This window comes from Lithobates pipiens, unplaced genomic scaffold (assembly GCF_037356315.1).
Source record: "Lithobates pipiens isolate NorthernLeopardFrog02 unplaced genomic scaffold, aLitPip1_a1.2 Scaffold_18, whole genome shotgun sequence".
Taxonomy (NCBI): Eukaryota; Metazoa; Chordata; class Amphibia; order Anura; family Ranidae; genus Lithobates; species Lithobates pipiens.
Genome location: NW_027507758.1, coordinates 342,808,597 through 342,828,653, shown reverse-complemented (window position 1 = coordinate 342,828,653; position 20,057 = coordinate 342,808,597). Strand labels below are relative to the sequence as shown.

The window sequence follows — 20,057 nt, the reverse complement described above, 5'->3', positions numbered from 1 at the left end:
ACCCCACCACTGGTCAATATCTATGATCCCAAAGATATGGGTCTCCTTGCGCAGCCTGTCAGAAGCTACATACAGAGCGGTCAGGTTAAATACAAGCTGGCACACTGCAGCAAACAGGATGAGCCCACAGTGCCTCTCCTCAATGGCCAGCTCGGAGTCTTGGACCAATGGTAAAGTACCATTGGCCCCAGCTGTCCAATAAAAATGCTGCAGTGGAGGCTCTCCTCTAACTGCAGTGATATAGAATGGGTTCATGCATCTAAAAGACATGTTCCCTTCCAGCCCACCCCTCTTAAAGCGGGATTCCACCCTAAAGTGGAACCTCCGCTGATCGGATCCCTCCCCCCCTCCGGTGTCACAATTGACACCTTTCAGGGGGGAGGGGGGTGGAGATACCTGTCAAAGACAGGTATTTTCACCCACTTCCGGGCATAGACTCCCGTGGGAGTCTATGCCATTTCCTGCCCTGCCGCGCTGTCTGCTGGGACACACACGGGTCCCAGTGACAGCGCGGAGATTTCCTATTGCGCAGCGCGGCTCGCGCATGCGCAGTAGGGAACCGGGAAGTGAAGCCGATTCGCTTCACTTCCTGATTCCCTCACCTAGAATGGTGGCGACAGCAGCCGAGAGTCGAGCGATCGATCGGCCTCGGCATCGCTGGAACCCGGGACAGGGGAGTGTCCATTTATTAAAAGTCAGCAGCTGTAGTATTTATAGCTGCTGGCTTTTAATAAAAAATTTTTTGGTGGAATCCCTCTTTAACTACAAGGAAATACATGTATTTATGGGTATAAGGTTTACCCATAATCCCATTTTGTTTCTCACACTGTTAAGAGGGAGAATGTTAATCTGCTGCTGAAAAGGTACAAGCTAAACCATATATTTATATGCTATAACATAAGTTATTTATATATTTACTGTGAACGTACTGATTTGAAGTTATAACTTCAAACTTCAGTAATTTGTCAATTAACCACTTCAATACAGGGCATTTTCACTCCAATCCTGCCCAGGCCAATTTTCAGCACCGTCGCATTTTGAATGACAATTGCGCGGTCATGCAACACTATACACAAATTTTTATCATTCCCCCCACAAATAGAGCTTTCTTTGGTGGTATTTGATCACCCCTGCATTTTTTATTTTTTGCGTTATAAACAAAAGAAGAGTGACAAGTTTAAAAAAAAAAATATATTGCTATAATAGATATCCCAATTTTAAAAAGAGAAATACATTTTTTTTAGGCTGATATGTATTCTTCTACATATTTTTGGTAAAAAAAAAAAATAAAAAAAAAATAAAAAACGAGAGTTAGACTTACCGGTAACTCTGTTTCTAGGAGTCGTCCAGGACAGCACTAGAGAGATAGGCTCCACCTCCAGAGGCAGGAAACACAAACCAGATCTTTAAAGGGCGGTCTCCGTCCCTTCCCCTTCAGTCTTGTAAACGAGAACTTCCCCGGAAACGGCTTCTGTAACGACAAAAACACTTGTCCAGCATTATAACAGCATATAGGGAGGGAATCCATGCTGTCCTGGACGACTCCTAGAAACAGAGTTACCGGTAAGTCTAACTCTCGTTTTCTCTAGTCGTCTGTCCAGGACAGCACTAGAGAGGATCAACGAGAACTTCCCAGATTAGGGGGGGACTACCGCTTGAAGGACCTTTCTCCCAAACGCCTGGTCTTGCGCTGAGATAAGGTCCAATCTGTAATGCTTCATAAACGTCGAGTAGCTTGACCAAGTTGCTGCTCGACAAATTTGTTCTGGTGTTGCTCCAGCTCGCTCTGCCCATGAGGTCGATAGCGCCCGTGTGGAGTGAGCCATGGGGGAAAAAGGACATTCCATTTTCATTCCTTTGTAGGCTTCTACAATAGCTTGTTTGATCCACCTTGCAATTGTATTTTTTGAAGTTGTGACCCCAATTTTTTACCCACATGTAAAACAAATAATGCATCTGATTTTCTAATGTTTTTTGACATCTCCAGATATTGTAAGACACAGGCTCTCACATCCAGTTGGTTGAACTCAACCTCCTTAGGATTAGTGGGAGACCCACAGAACGAAGGCAAAACAATTTCCTGTGTTCTGTGGAATTTTGTCACTACTTTGGGTAAAAACCCAGGGTCCGTGCGCAACACCAGCCTATCCTCAAAAATCTGTAAAAACGGCTCTTTCACCGAAAGTGCCTGAAGCTCGCTAATGCGTCTGGCTGTGGAAATAGCCACTAGGAACACCGTTTTAAGCGTGATCCATCTCAAGGAAGGTTCTTCTTCCAGAGACTTTTTTACCCATCCCTGTAACACAATTGACAGGTCCCATTTGGGTAAAATTTTGAAAGGAACAGGTTTAATCCTGGTCAACCCCTTAAAGAACCTGCTAACTAGCGGGTCTATCGCCAGAGGTTGATCCAAAAAAACAGACAGGGCCGTAATTTGTACCTTTAAGGTACTAATGGCCAGCCCCTTATCCACACCGTCTTGTAAAAATTCCAAGACTGTCGGGATACTTATAGACACCTTTTTAGTGTCCAACCATGAACAAAAAACTTTCCAGTATTTAACATAAATTGCTTGGGTTACCTTCTTCCTACTAGCAAGAAGTGTTTTAATTACCCTATCTGAGAGTCCCTTAGACTTCAAGAGACTCTCTTCAGACGCCAGGCCGATAACTTTAGGGTCTGTAGTTCTTGTAGCAGAACTGGACCCTGAGACAGCAGATCCTCTCTCTCGGGCAGTATGAGGGGAGGTTCGTCTGTCAGGCCCAGCAGCACCGAGAACCATGGTCTCTTCGGCCAGTACGGAACCACTAGTATCAATGTGGTCTGTTCCTGCAAAAATTTCCTCAGGACTAGAGGAATTAACTTGAATGGGGGGAAGGCGTAGCAAATGTGAAAAGCCCAGCTTTGTGCCAGAGCATCTATCCCTTTTGCCCCTGCCTCCCTCTCTAGGGAAAAGTATACTGGGACCTGGGTGTTCGCTTTCCTGGTGAACAAGTCCACTTCCGGAAGACCCCATTTGCGCACTAACATCTGGAAAATCTCCCTGTTTAGTGACCATTCTGATTCGTACACCCGGTGTCGACTCAGAAAGTCCGCCAGGTGGTTGTCCACCCCTTTTAGATGGACCGCTGAAAGCGATTTTAGGTTTTCTTCTGCCCAATGCATGATCGTACTTGTTAGTTTGATCAAGGACGGGCATCTTGTTCCTCCCTGCTTGTTTAGGTAGGAAATCGTCACTATACTGTCCGAAAGGACCTGTACATGGTGGTCCTTCAGATCCCTGGCGAACACCCTTAAGGCTTCCCAGACTGCCTGCAACTCCCTCCAATTGGCTGACCTCTGGGACTGTGTCTTCCCCCAGCATCCTTGGGCTACCTTCGACCCCAAGTGGGCCCCCCAGCCCCAAGCACTGGCATCCGTGGTGATGCGAACAGACACTGGAGGAGACCACCAAAGACCCCGTACTAGGTTCTCTTCTCTCTTCCACCACCAAAGAGACCTTTTGGTCTTTGAGGATAGATGGATAGTCCTGTCCAGGGACTCTTGTGTCCCGTCCCAACTGCCCAGAATATTGGCCTGGAGACACCTGAAATGAGCTCTTGCCCAAGGAACTGCAGGGATTGTTGCCACCAATAGGCCCAACCCTGCCATAGCTGACCTGATGGAAATTGTCTGATTGGACTGCAGGAAGGTTACCATGTCTTTCACCTTTATCACTTTTTCCTCCGTGAGGAAGACTTTCTGTGACACTGAATCCACCAGAAAACCTAGATACTGTAAGACCTGTGTTGGTATCAGGTGTGACTTCTCTTGGTTTATCAACCACCCCAACCTTTTTAGACAAGAGATAGCTACCCTCAGATCTCCCTGCAGTTGGAGCTTTGAGGGGGCAAAGAATAAAAGGTCGTCCAAGTACGGTATGACAGCGATCCCTTTCAGTCTTAGGGGAGCCAATGCTTCTGCCAGGACCTTGGTGAAAATCCTGGGGGAAGAAGACAGACCGAAAGGCAGAGCCCTGAATTGGAGGTATCGAATCTGACTTCCCCAAAGAATCGCTATCCTCAAATACTTTTGAGAGTCTTCTCGAATCGGGATGTGAAGATACGCGTCCCTTAGGTCGAGAGAGGCCATGAAACAATTTGGAGGGAGTACTGATCTCACTGTAAAAATTGTTTCCATCCGGAATTTCCTGTAAGTTACCCACTTGTTCAGTAACTTCAGATTCAAGATCAACCGGAATTTGCCTGACGGTTTCCTTACTACAAACACGTGTGAATAGAAACCCTGATTTATTTCCTGTGGCGGAACTGGCACTAGAACCCTCTGATCTATTAAATCGCCAATTTGCGACAGCAACGCTGACGCTTTCTGGGGGTCTTTGGGAGGTTTGGTCAGACACATCCTTGCAGGTGGGACGTGTGTGAACTGTATTTTGTAACCCTCCCTGATGATCCTCCGGATAAAAGGACTTGGAGTAGTGTATTCCCACTGTGGGAGGAACTGCCCCAGTCTCCCCCCCACAGGAACCGCGTCACTGGGATTTAGTGGTTTTTTTAGAAGAGGAAAAGAGATTGCTTTTCTGTTTTCCTCCCATCCACTGTTTCTTAGGGGTTGACTCCTTAGAGGTCTGTCCTTGTGACTGTCCCTGTCTTTGAGGACGAAAAAAGCGTTTGCCTGTAGTCTTCTTAGGTTTGACAGGAAAAGCCTTTTTCTTGTCTGCAGTACGGTCCAGGACTTTCTCAAGATCCTGTCCGAACAGAAGGTCTCCCTCAAAGGGGATGCCACATAACCTCACTTTTGAGGCTGAGTCTCCCGACCAAGACTTCAGCCAAAGTGCCCTACGTGATGAATTTACGAGGGCAGCGGTCCTGGCTGACAATTTAACAGACTCCGCAGAGGCATCTGCTATATAGCCTGCTGCTTTATGTAGCATAGGAAGGGAATCCAGAATTTCCTTTCTGGAGGTCCCCCCTTCCAAGTGGCCCTGTAATTGTTCCAGCCAGACCTCCAAGTTGCGAGCCACTATTGTCGTGGCCATTGCAGGTTTTAAGTTATTCATGGTTACTTCCCATGACCTCTTTAACAGTACTTCCATCCTTTTATCCATGGGTTCCTTTAGAACACCCATGTCCTCAAAGGCGAGATCTGTTGACTTTGCACACTGGGAAAAAGCTGCGTCTACCTTGGGCACTTTATTCCAAACACAAGAGGGGTCCTCGCTGAAGGGGAATCTCCGCTTCATGCTTTTAGGAAAAAATAACTTTTTCTCTGGTTCCTCCCACTCTTTTTTGATTGAGTCTATCAGTGTGCTATGAACCGGAAAGACCCTAACTGAATCAGTTTTAAGGGTCTGATACATCCGGTCATGCAAGGACAGGGAGACTGGCTCCTCTCTGATTTCGAACGTCTCATAAATTACCCCCAGTAAGGCATCAACCTCCTCGAGTGAGAGCCTGTATCTGGGAGAGCTTGACCCTTGAACAGGAACATCTCTGGATGATGCCGCCTCACTTAGGCCATCCAGAGAATCAAGTTCCTCCTCCTCTGATTCGTCACCTACAACTGGGGTGGAAGCAGAGGGGACTGCGGCTGGTTTTGGGGTTTCAAGGTTCGCTAACATTGCTTTGATGGATTCCATTTCTTTCTGTACTCCAGAAATCAAATCCTTACAAGCTCCCGTAGCTTCCTTATAGACCAATTTGTCTATGCATGGTTTACAAAGGGGCTTAGACCATCCTTCTTTTAATTTAGCCATACATGAAGGACATCTCTTCTTCCCCCCTGACCTCTCTGGTTCTTTGGGCAGAGCCTAAGGCAAGAGAAGGAGAGAAGAAGGAATGGAAAAAACAAACAAGCCAACGTCAGCGAAACCTTTAGCAAAATAGGACGCCTTCACCAAACACCTATGTGCACCCCACCAACCGCTAACAGGATTCGCAAGACTCTTTAGTCCGGATCCTGTTTGAGATAGAGAGGGAGGGAGGAAAAATACACCTGGACCATTTCAAAATGCCTTTGCATTGATTAGTCCATTACTCCCCCCCCCCCCCCCTCTCTCCCTGCCCTGTAGGTACAAGACACCTCTGTGTTTGCCTACCTGAGCTGGTTCGGCTCCACTGCCACTCTCCACTGCATCCATTTCGTTCAGAGCACACCTGAAGGCTTCCCCTCGTAACGGTGATGAAGCGATGCAACACGAACGCTTGAAGCACGCGCTTAACCGCCTGGAGGTTTTCCTTCGTAATGGCGATAAAGCGATGCAGCGCGAACGCCTCGTGGCTGCGGCTTTTATAATAGCCGCCAAAGTCCCGAACGTCCACGCTCGCCACGCGACCCGGAACCGGTAGTGGATTGCCGGAAGTCCTCTATCCTCCTCCTGTGATGCACAGGCCGGAACTCGAAGCCTGTGCCCGCCCCCCGCCTGACTTCGCGCCAATTTAGAACCTATTGTCAGGCGGGGAAACGAACGCCCTCCCCGGGCTTCAGAAGGAGAACGCCGGTTCGAAGCTGCAGTCAACCCGACCGGAGGACTTCAAAAACGTACGTTTACCAACAGGTAATCCGAACTCCTTCCCCGTCTCTTATGGGCTATCCCACCGTCAGGGGAAGGGGAGCTCCTGATCCAGCCTCCTCCTCCGGTGGAGGAAACACAAAGACTGTAGGGGAAGGGACGGAGACCGCCCTTTAAAGATCTGGTTTGGGTTTCCTGCCTCTGGAGGTGGAGCCTATCTCTCTAGTGCTGTCCTGGACAGACGACTAGAGAAAATTGCAATAAGCGTATAGTGATTGGTTTGTCCAAAAGTTATAGCGTCTACAAAATGGGGGATAGATTTATGGCATTTTTATATTTTGTTATTTTTTTACTAGTAATGGTGGCGATCAGTGATTTTTATCATGACTAACATTGTGGCAGCACATCAGACACCATTTTGGGACCATTCACATTTATACAGCAATCACTACTATAAAAATGCACCGATTACTGTATAAATGTCACTGGCAGGGAAGGGGGTTAACACTAGGGGGCGATCTAGGGAGTGATTCTAACTGTAGGGGGGAGGGGACTCACAAGGGGAGGAGACAGATCAGTGTTCCTCTGTACTGGGAACACATGATCAGTCTCCTCTCCCCTGCTTTGCATTACTGGCAATCGCCAGGCGCTGGGCACGCACACCGGCTACCGAGTGACATGCCCCCTAGATGGCTGGGGAGCCCAGGACGTCCTATTACGCTCGCCCAGGATGGGCCATCCCTCCTGCAGATGTAATTTGACTATGGGCAGGGTATGAAGAATATGAAGTGGTTAAGCCACCTGCTTGAGTACAGTTTTTGAAAATATAGTAAATTATCTTAAAAAATATATAATAAATTATTTGTATATTACTTATGGTAATAACCATTTGCCATCCAGGCCAATTCTGACACTTTCCTCCTACATGTAAAAATCATAATTTTTTGTTAGAAAATTACTCAGAATGCCCAAATATTACATATATTGTTTTAGACACCCTAGGGAATAAAATAGCTGTCTTTTTATGTTACACGGTATTTGCACAGCAATTTTTCAAACGTGTTTTTTTTGGAAAGAAACTTTCATGAATATTATAATATATATATATATATATATATATATATATATATATATATATATATATATATATATATATATATATATATATATATATATACATATACATATATACATATATACACACACACACACACACCGAGTAAATAGATACCCAACATGTCATGCTTTAACCACTTGGACCGCCCGTCGCAGTTTTACATCGGCTAGTTGAAGGATGATATTGTTATGGCAGCAGCTAGCTGCCATAACCCCGGTATCCTCTTCTTCAGCAGGCGGTCCACTACAAGATCAGAGTGGTCTCTGTGGCAGATTCAACGCGAGATCACTTATTGTGGCGAGGGGGGGCTCCCCCCTCCGCTGCTTACCGGAGCTGTCAGCAGTGGCGGAGGCAATCGTGTTTTGTCTCCTGTTAGGTATGAGACGAGTGAAGGGAAGATGGCCCACCCATCTCCATACAATTGCTGGGCAGATGCGACATCAAAACGTCACTTCCACCCCCAGCTCTTAAAGGGGCATTTTTTTTTTTAAGCACTTAAGCCCCAGACCATTTTCCAGCTAAAAAAAACATGCATTCTTTTTTACATTTTGCTATAATAAATACCCTGCAAAAATATATTTAAAAAAACATTTTTTTCCCCTCAGTTTAGGCCGATACGCATTCTTCTACATATTTTTGGTAAAAAAATAAAATAAAATAAATAATAAAAATCACAATAAGCATTTATCGATTGGTTTGTGCAAAAGTTATAGCTTCTACAAAATAGCGGATAGTTTTATGGCATTTTTATTAATATTTTTTTTTTTACAAGTAATGGCGGCAATCAGCGATTTTTATTGTGATTGCAACATTATGGCGGACACTAACAATTCTGACACATTTTTGGGACCACTGGCATTAATACAGCAACCAGTGCAATTAAAAATGCACGGATTACTGTAAAAATTTCACTGGCAGTGAAGGGGTTAACCACTAGGGAGCAGTGTAGGGAATGACAGGGAACAGACGATCAGTGACAGACACACTAGGAAGTACGAGGAGAGGTTTGTTTACACTTACCTCTCCTCGTTCTTCAGTTCTCTGACCCGATTGTGGGACACCGGCAGCGATCGGGTCCGCGGGTCCCGTGGCCATGGAGCTTAGGACCGGACCGTGCCATTCTGCCGATGTAAATCGGTGTAAGGTGGTCCTTAACCACTTTCAGACCGGACCATTTTGCTGGTAAATGACCAGAGGTCTTTTTACACTTTGGCACTGCGCTGCTTTAACTGGTAATTGCGCGGTCATGCAATGTTGTACCCAAACAAAATTTGCGTCCTTTTCTTCCCACAAATAGAGCTTTCTTTTGATGGTATTTGATTGCCTCTGCGATTTTTATTTTTTGCGATATAAACGTAAAAAGACCGCAAATTTTGAAAAAAAATGATATTTTCTACTTTTTGTTATTAGAAAAATCCAATAAACTCAATTTTAGTCATACATTTAGGCCAAAATGTATTCAGCCACATGTCTTTGGTAAAAAAAAAGTCAATAATTGTATATTTATTGGTTTGCGCAAAAGTTGTCACATCTACAAACTAAGGTACGTTTTCTGGAATTTACGCAGCTTTTAGTTTACGACTGTCTATCTCATTTCTTGAGGTGCTAAAATGACAGGGCAGTACAAAACCCCCCCAAATGACCCCATTTTGGAAAGTAGACCCCCTAAGGAAATTGATAAGAGGCATGTTGAGCCCATTGAATATTTTATTTTTTTGCCTCAAGCGATTGAATAATGACAAAAAAAAAAATTTTTTTTTTTTTTACACAAAGTTGTCACTAAATGATATATTGCTCACACATGCTATGGGCGTATGTGAAATGACACCCCAAAATAAATTCTGCTGCTTCTCCTGAGTACGGGGATACCACATATGTGGGACTTTTTGGGAGCCTAGCCGCGTACAGGGCCCCGAAAACCAAGCACCGCCTTCAGGCTTTCTAAGGGCGTAAATTTTTGATTTCACGCCTCACTACCTATTACAGTTTTGAAGGCCATAAAATGCCAAGATGGCACAAAACCCCCACAAATGACCCCATTTTAGAAAGTAGACACCCCAAGCTATTTGCTGAGAGGCATGTTGAGTCCATGGAATATTTTATATTTTGCCACAAGTTGCGGGAAAATTACAAACTTTTTTTTTTTTTTTTTTTTTTCACAAAGTTGTCACTAAATGATATATTGCTCATGCATGCCATGGGCATATGTGAAATGACACCCCAAAATAAATTCTGCTGCTTCTCCTGAGTACGGGGATACCACATATGTGGGACTTTTTGGGAGCCTAGCCGCGTACGGGGCCCCGAAAACCAAGCACCGCCTTCAGGCTTTCTAAGGGCGTAATTTTTTGAGTTCACTTCTCACTACCTATTACAGTTTTGAAGGCCATAAAATGCCAAGATGGCACAAAACCCCCACAAATGACCCCATTTTAGAAAGTAGACACCCCAAGCTATTTGCTGAGAGGCATGTTGAGTCCATGGAATATTTTATATTTTGCCACAAGTTGCGGGAAAATTACAAACTTTTTTTTTTTTTCACAAAGTTGTCACTAAATGATATATTGCTCACGCATGCCATGGGCATATGTGAAATGACACCCCAAAATAAATTCTGCTGCTTCTCCTGAGTACGGGGATACCACATATGTGGGACTTTTTGGGAGCCTAGCCGCGTACGGGGCCCCAAAAACCAAGCACCGCCTTCAGGCTTTCTAAGGGCGTTACAGTTTTGAAGGCCATAAAATGCCAAGATGGCACAAACCCCCCCCCCCCCAAATGACCCCATTTTAGAAAGTAGACACCCCTAAATTTAGGGGTACACTAGTGAGACTAGGTAATAAATGGCGGGTGCCCTGAAACTATAAAAAAATAACTAACCAACCAGCGTCACCTGTAACAGTTATATGGTGATCACTGGTGAAAGGGTTAACTAGGGGGCAATCAGGGGGCTTTATGCGGTAGTATATGGGGGTCCCTGGCGCTATAAAAAGCTGCGGCGAACCTAAATACCTACCTGCCTAACTAGCGTCACCTGTGACACTAATACAGCGATCAGAAAAACGATCGCTTATTAGGCTGGGTTCACACTGGAGCGATGCGGGAACGCCACGAATGCGCGGCGGGTTCCCGCATCGCATGCCTCCCGGCGGCAGTTCACACTGCCCTATGCGAACTGCTGGGAGTGTCAGTGAAATGTTAATGACACCCCCAGATCAGTTTGCATATCGCAGTGCGATCTGCAAACTTGGATCGCATGGTGTGAACACCCATGCGATCCGATTCTGCTGCGGACCAAAAAAAGGGTCCCGTGCGAGTTTGCGGCGGGTGCGGCGGGTGCGACACGAATTCAGCCATACTATCTGTATAGCTGAACTCGAATCGCACAGAGATCGGATGTGATTTGCACTGCAGTGCGGTGCGAATCACATCCGTTCTCATAAACCGCTGCAATGTGAACCCAGCCTTAGTGACACTGGCGACGGGGGGTGATCACGGGGTTAAACCTTTATTGGGGGGGTTAGGGGGGTACCTTAGAACTAAAGGGGGCTAACCCTAACTGCCCTAACAGTTATTAGTCACAAATGACACCTGCCGGGTGATCAGGGGGTTAAACCTTTATTAGGTAATAAATGGCGGGTGCCCTGAAACTATAAAAAAATAACTAACCAACCAGCGTCACCTGTAACAGTTATATGGTGATCACTGGTGAAAGGGTTAACTAGGGGGCAATCAGGGGGCTTTATGCGGTAGTATATGGGGGTCCCTAGCGCTATAAAAAGCTGCGGCGAACCTAAATACCTACCTGCCTAACTAGCGTCACCTGTGACACTAATACGGCGATCAGAAAAATGATCGCTTATTAGGCTGGGTTCACACTGGAGCGATGCGGAAACGCCGCGAATCCGCGGCGGGTTCCCGCATCGCATGCCTCCCGGCGGCAGTTCACACTGCCCTATGCGAACTGCTGGGAGTGTCAGTGAAATGTTACTGACACCCCCAGATCAGTTCGCATATCGCAGTGCGATCTGCAAACTCGGATCGCATGGTGTGAACACCCATGCGATCCGATTCTGCTGCGGGCCAAAAAAAGGGTCCCGTGCGAATTTGCGGCGGGTGTGGCGGGTGCGGCGGGTGCGGCGAATGGCTGAACTCGAATCGCACAGAGATCGGATGTGATTTGCACTGCAGTGCGGTGCGAATCACATTCGTTCTCATAAACCGCTGCAATGTGAACCCAGCCTTAGTGACACTGGCGACGGGGGGTGATCACGGGGTTAAACCTTTATTGGGGGGGTTAGGGGGGTACATTAGAACTAAAGGGGGCTAACCCTAACTGCCCTAACAGTTATTACAGTCACAAATGACACCAATGCAAAAAAAAAAAAAAAAAAAAAAAAAAAATGACATTGGTGTCACTGTGACTGGGGGGCAGGGGTAATTGGGGGGGTGATCGGGGGGTAAAGGGGGGGTGTGAGTGTGCCTGGCATGTTCTACTGTGTGTGGGATGTGTTGGTGCAACTCACTGATCCGCTCTCCTCCGTGTCGGAACGAAAAATACCGACACGGAGGAGAGAATACATCACTTCCTCTCCTGTGTTTACATTACAGGAGAGGAAGTGATGTCACCGGGGATTTCCATTCGTCGGGAGCGATCGCGAGGGGGTGGCCATGAATGAATGGCCGTCCCCTCGTCCGGGATCGCTCCCGAACGAAAACCGACCGCCGCAGGCACCGGGCGGGGGCCCGATCGGGCCCCCGACCCGCGGGAGGCAAAGCACGTACATGTACGTGCTTATGCCTGCCCGTGCCATTCTGCCGACGTACATCGGCGTGAGGCGGTCGGCAAGTGGTTAAGCAGTTAATAATTTTTTTCAAATGACAATTTTTTTTTTAAATAGGGAAAAAAAAAAAAAAAAAAAAAAAAAAGGTCAAATAGGTAGCACCCGCATAGAAAACCACATTCAAACCACACGTGAGGCATCGCCGCGATCAGTAGAGCAAGAGCAATAATTCTAGCCCTAGACCTCCTCTGTAACTCAAAACCTGCAACCTCCAGAATTTTTTTAAGTCGCCTATGGATATTTTTAAGGGTAAAAGTTGTCATTCCATGAGCGGTTGCAATTTTGAAGCGTGACATGTTTGGTATCAATTTACTTGGCGTAACATTATCTTTCATAATATTAAAAAAATAAATACAAATTATTGGGCTAACTTTACCGTTTTTTTTAATTCAAAAAATTTATTTATTTTTTCAAAAAAAGTGTGCTTGGAAGACCGCTGAGCAAATACGGTGTGACAAAGTATTGTAATGGCCGCCAATTTATTCTCTAGGGTATTTTTAACTTGTAAACAACAAATCTCAGAAAGAGGCTCGGTCTTTAAAGAGTGATTCCACCAAAAAAAAAATATATATTAAAAGCCAGCAGCTATAAATACTACAGCTGCTGACTTTTAATAAATGGACACTCACCTGTCCCGGGTTCCAGCGATGCCGGCAGCCGAGGCCGATCGATCGCTCGGCCCTCGGCTGCTGCCGCCACCATTCTAGGTGAGGGAATCAGGAAGTGAAGTGAATCGGCTTCACTTCCCGGTTCCCTACTGCGCATGTGCGAGTCGCGCAGCGCAATAGGAATTCTCCGCGCTGTCAATGGGACCCGGAAGTGGGTGTAAATACCTGTCTTTGACAGGTATCTCCACCCCCCTCCCCCCTGAAAGGTGCCAATTGTGACACCGGAGGGGGGGAGGGATCCGATCAGCGGAGGTTCCACTTTAGGGTGGAACCCCGCTTTAAGTGGTTAAAATTGTGCACACTTGTGGAATGGCGCCACACTTCAGCACTTAAAGCGGGAGTCCGCCGGGACTCCGCGTTTTTTTTTTTTTAAAAGCCAGCAGCTACAAATACTGCAGCTGCTGACTTTTAAAGCGGTAGTAAACCCGCATTTTTTTTTTTTTTTTTTAAAACCTGCAAAGCAAAAGGCATAATGAGCTAGTATGCACCGCATACTAGCTCATTATGAAATACTTACCTTAGAACGAGGCCCCGACATCTCGCCCGATCCACGCCGAGGAAGCCGACATGCTCCCTCGGCGTCTCTTCCGGGTATCGCGGCTCCGGCGCTGTGAGTGGCCGGAGCCGCGATATCGTCACTCCCGCGCATGCGCGCGGGAGATTTAAATCCGGCCGGACGAGCGCTGCCGGATTTTCGCGGAGAGAACCCCCTTGTGCGCATGCGCCGCTGCAGTCAGCGGCGCATACCGAGGGGAATATCTCCTAAACCGTACAGGTTTAGGAGATATTTTTTTTACCTACAGGTAAGCCTTATTATAGGCTTTCCTGTAGGTAAAAGTTAAAAAAGTGGGTTTACTTCCACTTTAAAATAGTGACACTTACCTGTCCAGCCCGCCCACGATGTCGGCACCCGAAGCCGATCTCTAGATCGTCTGTCGGGTGCTGCCGCCGCCATCTTGGGTATGGGAATCAGGAAATGGAGCCTTTCGGCTTCATTTCCCGGTTCCCTACTGCGCATGCGCGAGCCACGCTGCGCAATTAGGACGGTCCCCGCTGCCTCTGGGATCTGTGTGTTTCCCAGCAGGCAGCGGGGCACTTGCGGAAAGGGGCGTAACCTACGCCCCTTTCCGCAGAGAGCTATCCCGGAAGTGGGTGCAGAATACCTGTACTGTACAGGTATCTGCACCCCCCTCCCCCCTGAAAGGTGCCAATTGTGGCGCCGGAGGGGGGGAGGGTTCCGATGAGCGGAAGGTCCACTTTAGGGTGGACCTCCGCTTTAATACTCTCCATAGGCAACGCTTTCAAATTTTTTAGAGGTTACATGTTTACCTGGTGAATCCAGCATTGATATGCCGAGATCCTCTGCTCTGTGCTGCACATCAGGTCCTGTGCTAGGATCTGTGCTTATATATATATATATATATATATATATATATATATATATATATATATATATATATATATATATATATATATATATATATATATATATTTTTTTTTTTTTTTTTTTTGTATATATACTGTACATACACATCCCCTCTGTTCCTGAAGATTATCGAGATATGTGCTTCACATTTCCCAGGAGGCATCCGCTTCAATACACTGGCTGGAGGAGGGCAGATGTTGTAGCATGTCATCAGTGAGCCAGCTGCCTGAATCAGAGGCTTTCAGCTCCCGATGACATCCTAGCACAAAGCGGAGGCTCTCTCTCTATCAATTATGTGTAATGGTGTGTATCACATTACCTGCAAGTATCTGATAGTGCTACAAATCTTCCCTTCTGTGTCCCCCCTTCAAATCTGCTGAATAGCCTGGGCGGCTGTTCTAAAAAAAAAAAAAAAGTCTAGTTCAACCAAAATTACAATCCTACATACGCAAGACACAGTTGATCCAGAGGAAGGAAAAAAAACTCCAGCAAAGCATGATCCAATTTACTCCAGCAGGGGAAAAAAAATCCTCTCTGACCTCCCAAGAGGCAATCGGATATTCTCTGGATCAACTTTACCTCTAAATAACTTGTATTATGACACTTTCACAATGCATCGTGTTCTGTGAATAGGTAGTGTAGATCCCGTCATTTAACCGCTTGCTGACCGCCTCACGCCGATATACGTCGGCAGAAGTGCTTGTACAGGCAAACTAACGTACCTGTACATGGCCCTTTAAGAGGCGGTAAGCTCCGCGAGTCAGGTCGTGGGTCCCGTAGACTATCGCTGCGGGGATACCCGCGATCGCCTCACAGGGAGATGCTAATGTAAATGAGCATCTCTCCATTCTGCCTCGTGACAATGTCACTAATCTCTGCTCCCTGTGATCAGGAGCAGAGATCAGTGATGTGTCACACGTGGCCACGTCCCCCCACAGTTAGAAACGCTCCCCAGGACACACTTAACCCTTACACTGCCTCCTAGTGGTTAACCCCTTCACTGTCAGTGACACAGGAATCAGTGCATTTGTATAGCACTGATTGCTGTATAAATGACAATGGTCCCAAAAAGGTGTCAAAAATGTCTGATGTGTCCGCCATAATGTCACAGTCATGAAAAAAAAATTAAAATAATAAAGTTAATAAAAATGCCATAAAACTATCCCCTATTTTGTAGTTGCTATAACGTTTGTGCAAACCGATCAAAGCTTATTGCAATTTTTTTTACCAAATATATGTAGAAGAATACATATCGGCCTAAACTGAGGAAAACAAATGTTATTTTATATATTTTTGGGGGATATTTATTAAAGCAAAATGTAAAAAAGAATGCGTTTTTTTTTTTTTAAATTGTCGCTCTTTGTTTATAGCGCAAAAAATAAAAACCGCAGGGGTGATCAAATACCACCAAAAGAAAGCTCTATTTGTGGGGGGAAAGGACGTCAATTTTGTTTGGGAGTCACGACGCACAACCGTCAGTTAAAGCGACGCAGTGCCGAATCGCAAAAAGTGCTCTGGTCAGGAAGGGGGTAAATTCTTCTGGGGCTGAAGTGGTTAACTGTTCCTCCTTCATTCACAAAGCATGATGTGTGGGATTGTAATATGAGTTCTGTGAATAGAGGAGGTGGGTGCCTGACTTTTCAGAATAGCCAGAAAACAAACGCCCACGACAGTATCCAGTGGCTGTGAAAGACACTGTAGGGAAGATTTCATAAATCCAAACTTTATGAAAACTAAAAATCTCCCCCTGCAGTGGAGCTACACTCGCACTGCAAGAGTTAACTACTCCTTTATGTCTAAGGGGACCAGGTAACGTAGTTTTACTCATCTAAACCCCTGCAGGCACCTCCATGCTGCTAGAGTGCTCCCTGCACCCTCTTATCCCCCATGCTTCAGAGGTCAGATACCCTTTAATGTCATCAAGGCTGCTGCAGGGACCATAGTTCTGCACTGGATGACTGGAACCCAAAGAAGTCCACCACCAGAGTGCTGTTTGCTTAGGGAGTAGAAGATTGGTAAAGTAAAACTGCATCTCCCGTACCCTACAGCTAAATGAGGTGTTAAAGTGTCACTACACCCACATCATGAAAAAATAAAAAATAAATAAGTAAACTATCAATAAGAGCCCTTTCCTACTGTCAGCACGGGGGCATCAGCAGTAAATCACCGCTAGTTTTTGTGGAGCTTTTCAGGCACTAGCGTGCCACTTTTCATCCCCTGCTAGCAGCCAAATAAAGGGTTAAAAGCACCCATAAAACACTGCTGTGCTTTGCAGGCACTGCCTATTGATTTCAATGGACAGGGGCACTTTAGGAGCGGTGTATACACTGCTCCTAAAGAGCCTCAAAGAAGCTGCTTGCAGGAATTATTTTTTTATACCAAAAATATGTAGAAGAATACACATACATACATACATATACATATATATATATATATATATATATATATATATATATATATATATATATATATATATATATATATATATATATATATATATATATATATACACATACATACATACATACATACATACATACATACACATACATACACACATACACACACACACACACACATATAAAGTGATGACTTTTTTTGCTATAACCCAAATAAAAAATAAAAAAAAAAAGCGTTTTTCAAAATGTGTTGCTCTTTCGTTTATAGTGCAAAAAATAATCACAGAAGTGATCAAATACCACCAAAAGAAATGTTTGTGGGGTAAAAAAAAAGGACATAAATGTTGTTAAGGTACAACATTGCACAACTGCACAATTGTCAGTTAAAGCAACGCAGTCACATATGGCAAACAATGGCCTGGTCAGGAAGGGGATAAATCCTTCCGGGGCTGAAGTGGTTAATATCCAACATTCCCACCAATGTAGCAATAGAAGAAGAAATGCTAATAATACACCAAACGCATCTACAGCGCCTACCACTCACCTGTCAGCTGTCACACACGGCTCTCTCCCAGCACTGCAAATTGATCTCGGCTCTTTATAACCACGCCTACTTTGGTAAGGACGCGCCACAGAGGCAGAAACCAACCAGTGTCTATATCTCCAGCCGTGGTCCATTCAGTTCAATGCGGCGGCCATGACTATGGAGATCAAAACTCTATGTATGTCTGCGGAGACCGTTGCTTGGAGAGAGCAGACATCATCACTTCTTTGAACACCACTGACGAACTTTGGATTATTGGTTTCGCTTATCACTTCCTCAATTCGTGCTGTGACGATGGCGGGCGTTGGTACGGAAGGGAGCATGCTGGAGGCCGAGTTATCCTGCCCCGTGTGTCTGTCCACGTACCGGGATCCGGTGTCGCTGGGTTGCGGTCACTGTTTCTGCAGGCAGTGTATCAGCGAGGCTCTGAGCCATCAGAAAGATCAGGGCAGACCGTATACGTGCCCCATGTGCCAGAAGCACTACGAGGACTTCCCCGAATTGAAGAAGAACTTGCAGCTGTCCAGTATTGTAGAAAGCTATGTGTCCATGCAGAAGAACACTGAGCACGCCCAGATCCCATGTGGGGATTGCTTGGATCAGGCCAGTCCAGCAGTGAAGACCTGTGTTAGCTGTGAGGTGTCCCTGTGTCACAAACACCTGGAGAGACATGCCAACAGGGGCCACTTCCTGCTGGAGCCCACCGCCTCTGTCCAGGATAGGAAGTGTGCTGCGCATGACAAGCTCCTGGAGTACTACTGTGAGCAGGACGCCCAATGTATCTGTGTCACCTGCTACATCGCTGGCACCCACAAGGGCCACAACATCATGACATTGAAGGAAGCACACGAAAAGCAGCTGGCCACGTTATCATCAACCACGTCCGCCTTGTCAAATAGCGTGTCTGCTTTCTGCAAGGACATCGAAGATCTCCAAGTCGGTCTGGGAAAGATAACGGACAATACAGTTAAACTTTCCAAGCCCCTTGAAGATCTCTGTGAGAAGATTGTACTACTAGTTAGGGGCAAATTTAAAGAGACCACACAGGCAATTTCTATCAATCAAGCACAGGCCACATCAAATATTACCAGCACAATAAAGCAGATGGAGGATGCAAAAGCTGCCACCGAAAAGGCATTGAAAGAGCTGACCATTTTAAGAAAACAGCCCGATGATCTGCTGTTTGTAAAGGATTTCGGTAGGTCACCAGCTTTGATCAAACAGCAAAGTTCCCAAATGAATACACTGCAGGTTGTTGGCATGGAGGCTGATAAAGAAATGATTGAAAACATTAACAAGGAAACCACTGACTACATAGCCAGCATTGGCCGGCATTTGGCATACATGCATGATGTTCTGTCGCAGCAAATCGAACAGCATGTGTGGTCTGGGAGTCAACGGATAAAAGTGCAAAATCAAATGAAGGCTCCTCGAGTGAAATTGCAAACATCTGAGAAAATGAACCTAAGCTTTACGGAAATCCATTGCGCACACTGCTCATATACTGGTAGTGTTTCGAATCAGTCCAAAACATTAACAATTAGAAACAACTCAAAACACATTCCAAACCATATATCAAAGCAACTTGGTGTGTTTGGTTATGATGATGCACGTTTTAGAGTAAATGCTCTGGGTCAAAATTATTCCAATACACCAAGTTGCAAATGTAAACTTCCTATGGTCATCCCTGATTGCATTTTTGGAGACACATCAAGTAAGATCCATTGCCTAGTGGATGTCAGTATGTCTAATGACTGGTGTGTGGGTGTAACTTACGCAAAGTGTAAAAGATATCTACAGTCGAAGAGAAATCGTCTTTCATATGAATCGGACACCAGCCTTTCACTTGGAATTGCTAAGATTAACCGATTGAAAATGCAGTTGGATTTAAATAGCAACTTACTAGGCTTCTATGATGCAGACCAGGAAACAGAAATACCTATATTAATATGCAAATGTGATGCTGTATTTAGCAAGCCATTACATGTTGGATTTAATATTTTAGATGGATCATTAACCCTGATCTAATTGTAAAGTAGTAACAACGGAATCCATTTATCTGTTTGTGCTCCCTAGGCCATCTCACAACTGACTAGTAGAGATGAACTTAAGCATCCTCTGATCTCTATCTCTACTTCTGTCTGAACATCAAAATCATGCTTTTTTTTTAATTCATTTATTTATTTTACTCCAATTGGCATGCAGCCCAGATCATTTCCAGTCCCACAACACACATAAACAAAGGGAAGGATAGTGGTGATGCCCGTACCCTCATATGGAAACATGCCCATATTTAGCCAATGCCATTGCGTTTAATATATACATCATTTTGATGTTTGCATAGAGATGACTTTGAAGGATGCCCAACCTCATCTCTACTGGCTAGTAGGAATCAGCATTATTCCATGTATCTATCCCAAATTCCTTTTTCCACAGTACAGAAAAATTACATAGCTTCAGCCTGTAATGAAACTTTACTAAACCCAAGTCCACTACAGCAGTTATGACTGTATGGTTGCTAAGGCTGCTTTCACACTGGGGCGGGAGC

General features: G+C 45.4%; 1 protein-coding gene across 3 annotated transcripts in view; it reads right to left on the bottom strand.

Annotated features, from left to right (window-relative positions):
- The window catches only part of ASRGL1 (asparaginase and isoaspartyl peptidase 1), a 128,834-nt gene extending 111,194 nt beyond the window's left edge, over positions 1 to 17,640 (bottom strand). Inside the window, exons 1-2 of one of the 3 annotated variants that reach the window (XM_077487397.1) lie at positions 17,510 to 17,632; positions 14,886 to 14,964 (exon numbers count right to left, since the gene is read on the bottom strand). The gene's annotated coding sequence lies outside the window, so the exon portion shown is untranslated. Of the gene's footprint in view, positions 1 to 14,885; positions 14,965 to 17,502 lie in introns of all 3 variants that reach the window. The other 2 variants (XM_077487398.1, XM_077487396.1) reach the window with 2 other exon arrangements.
- Between the last annotated feature and the right edge of the window lie 2,417 nt (positions 17,641 to 20,057).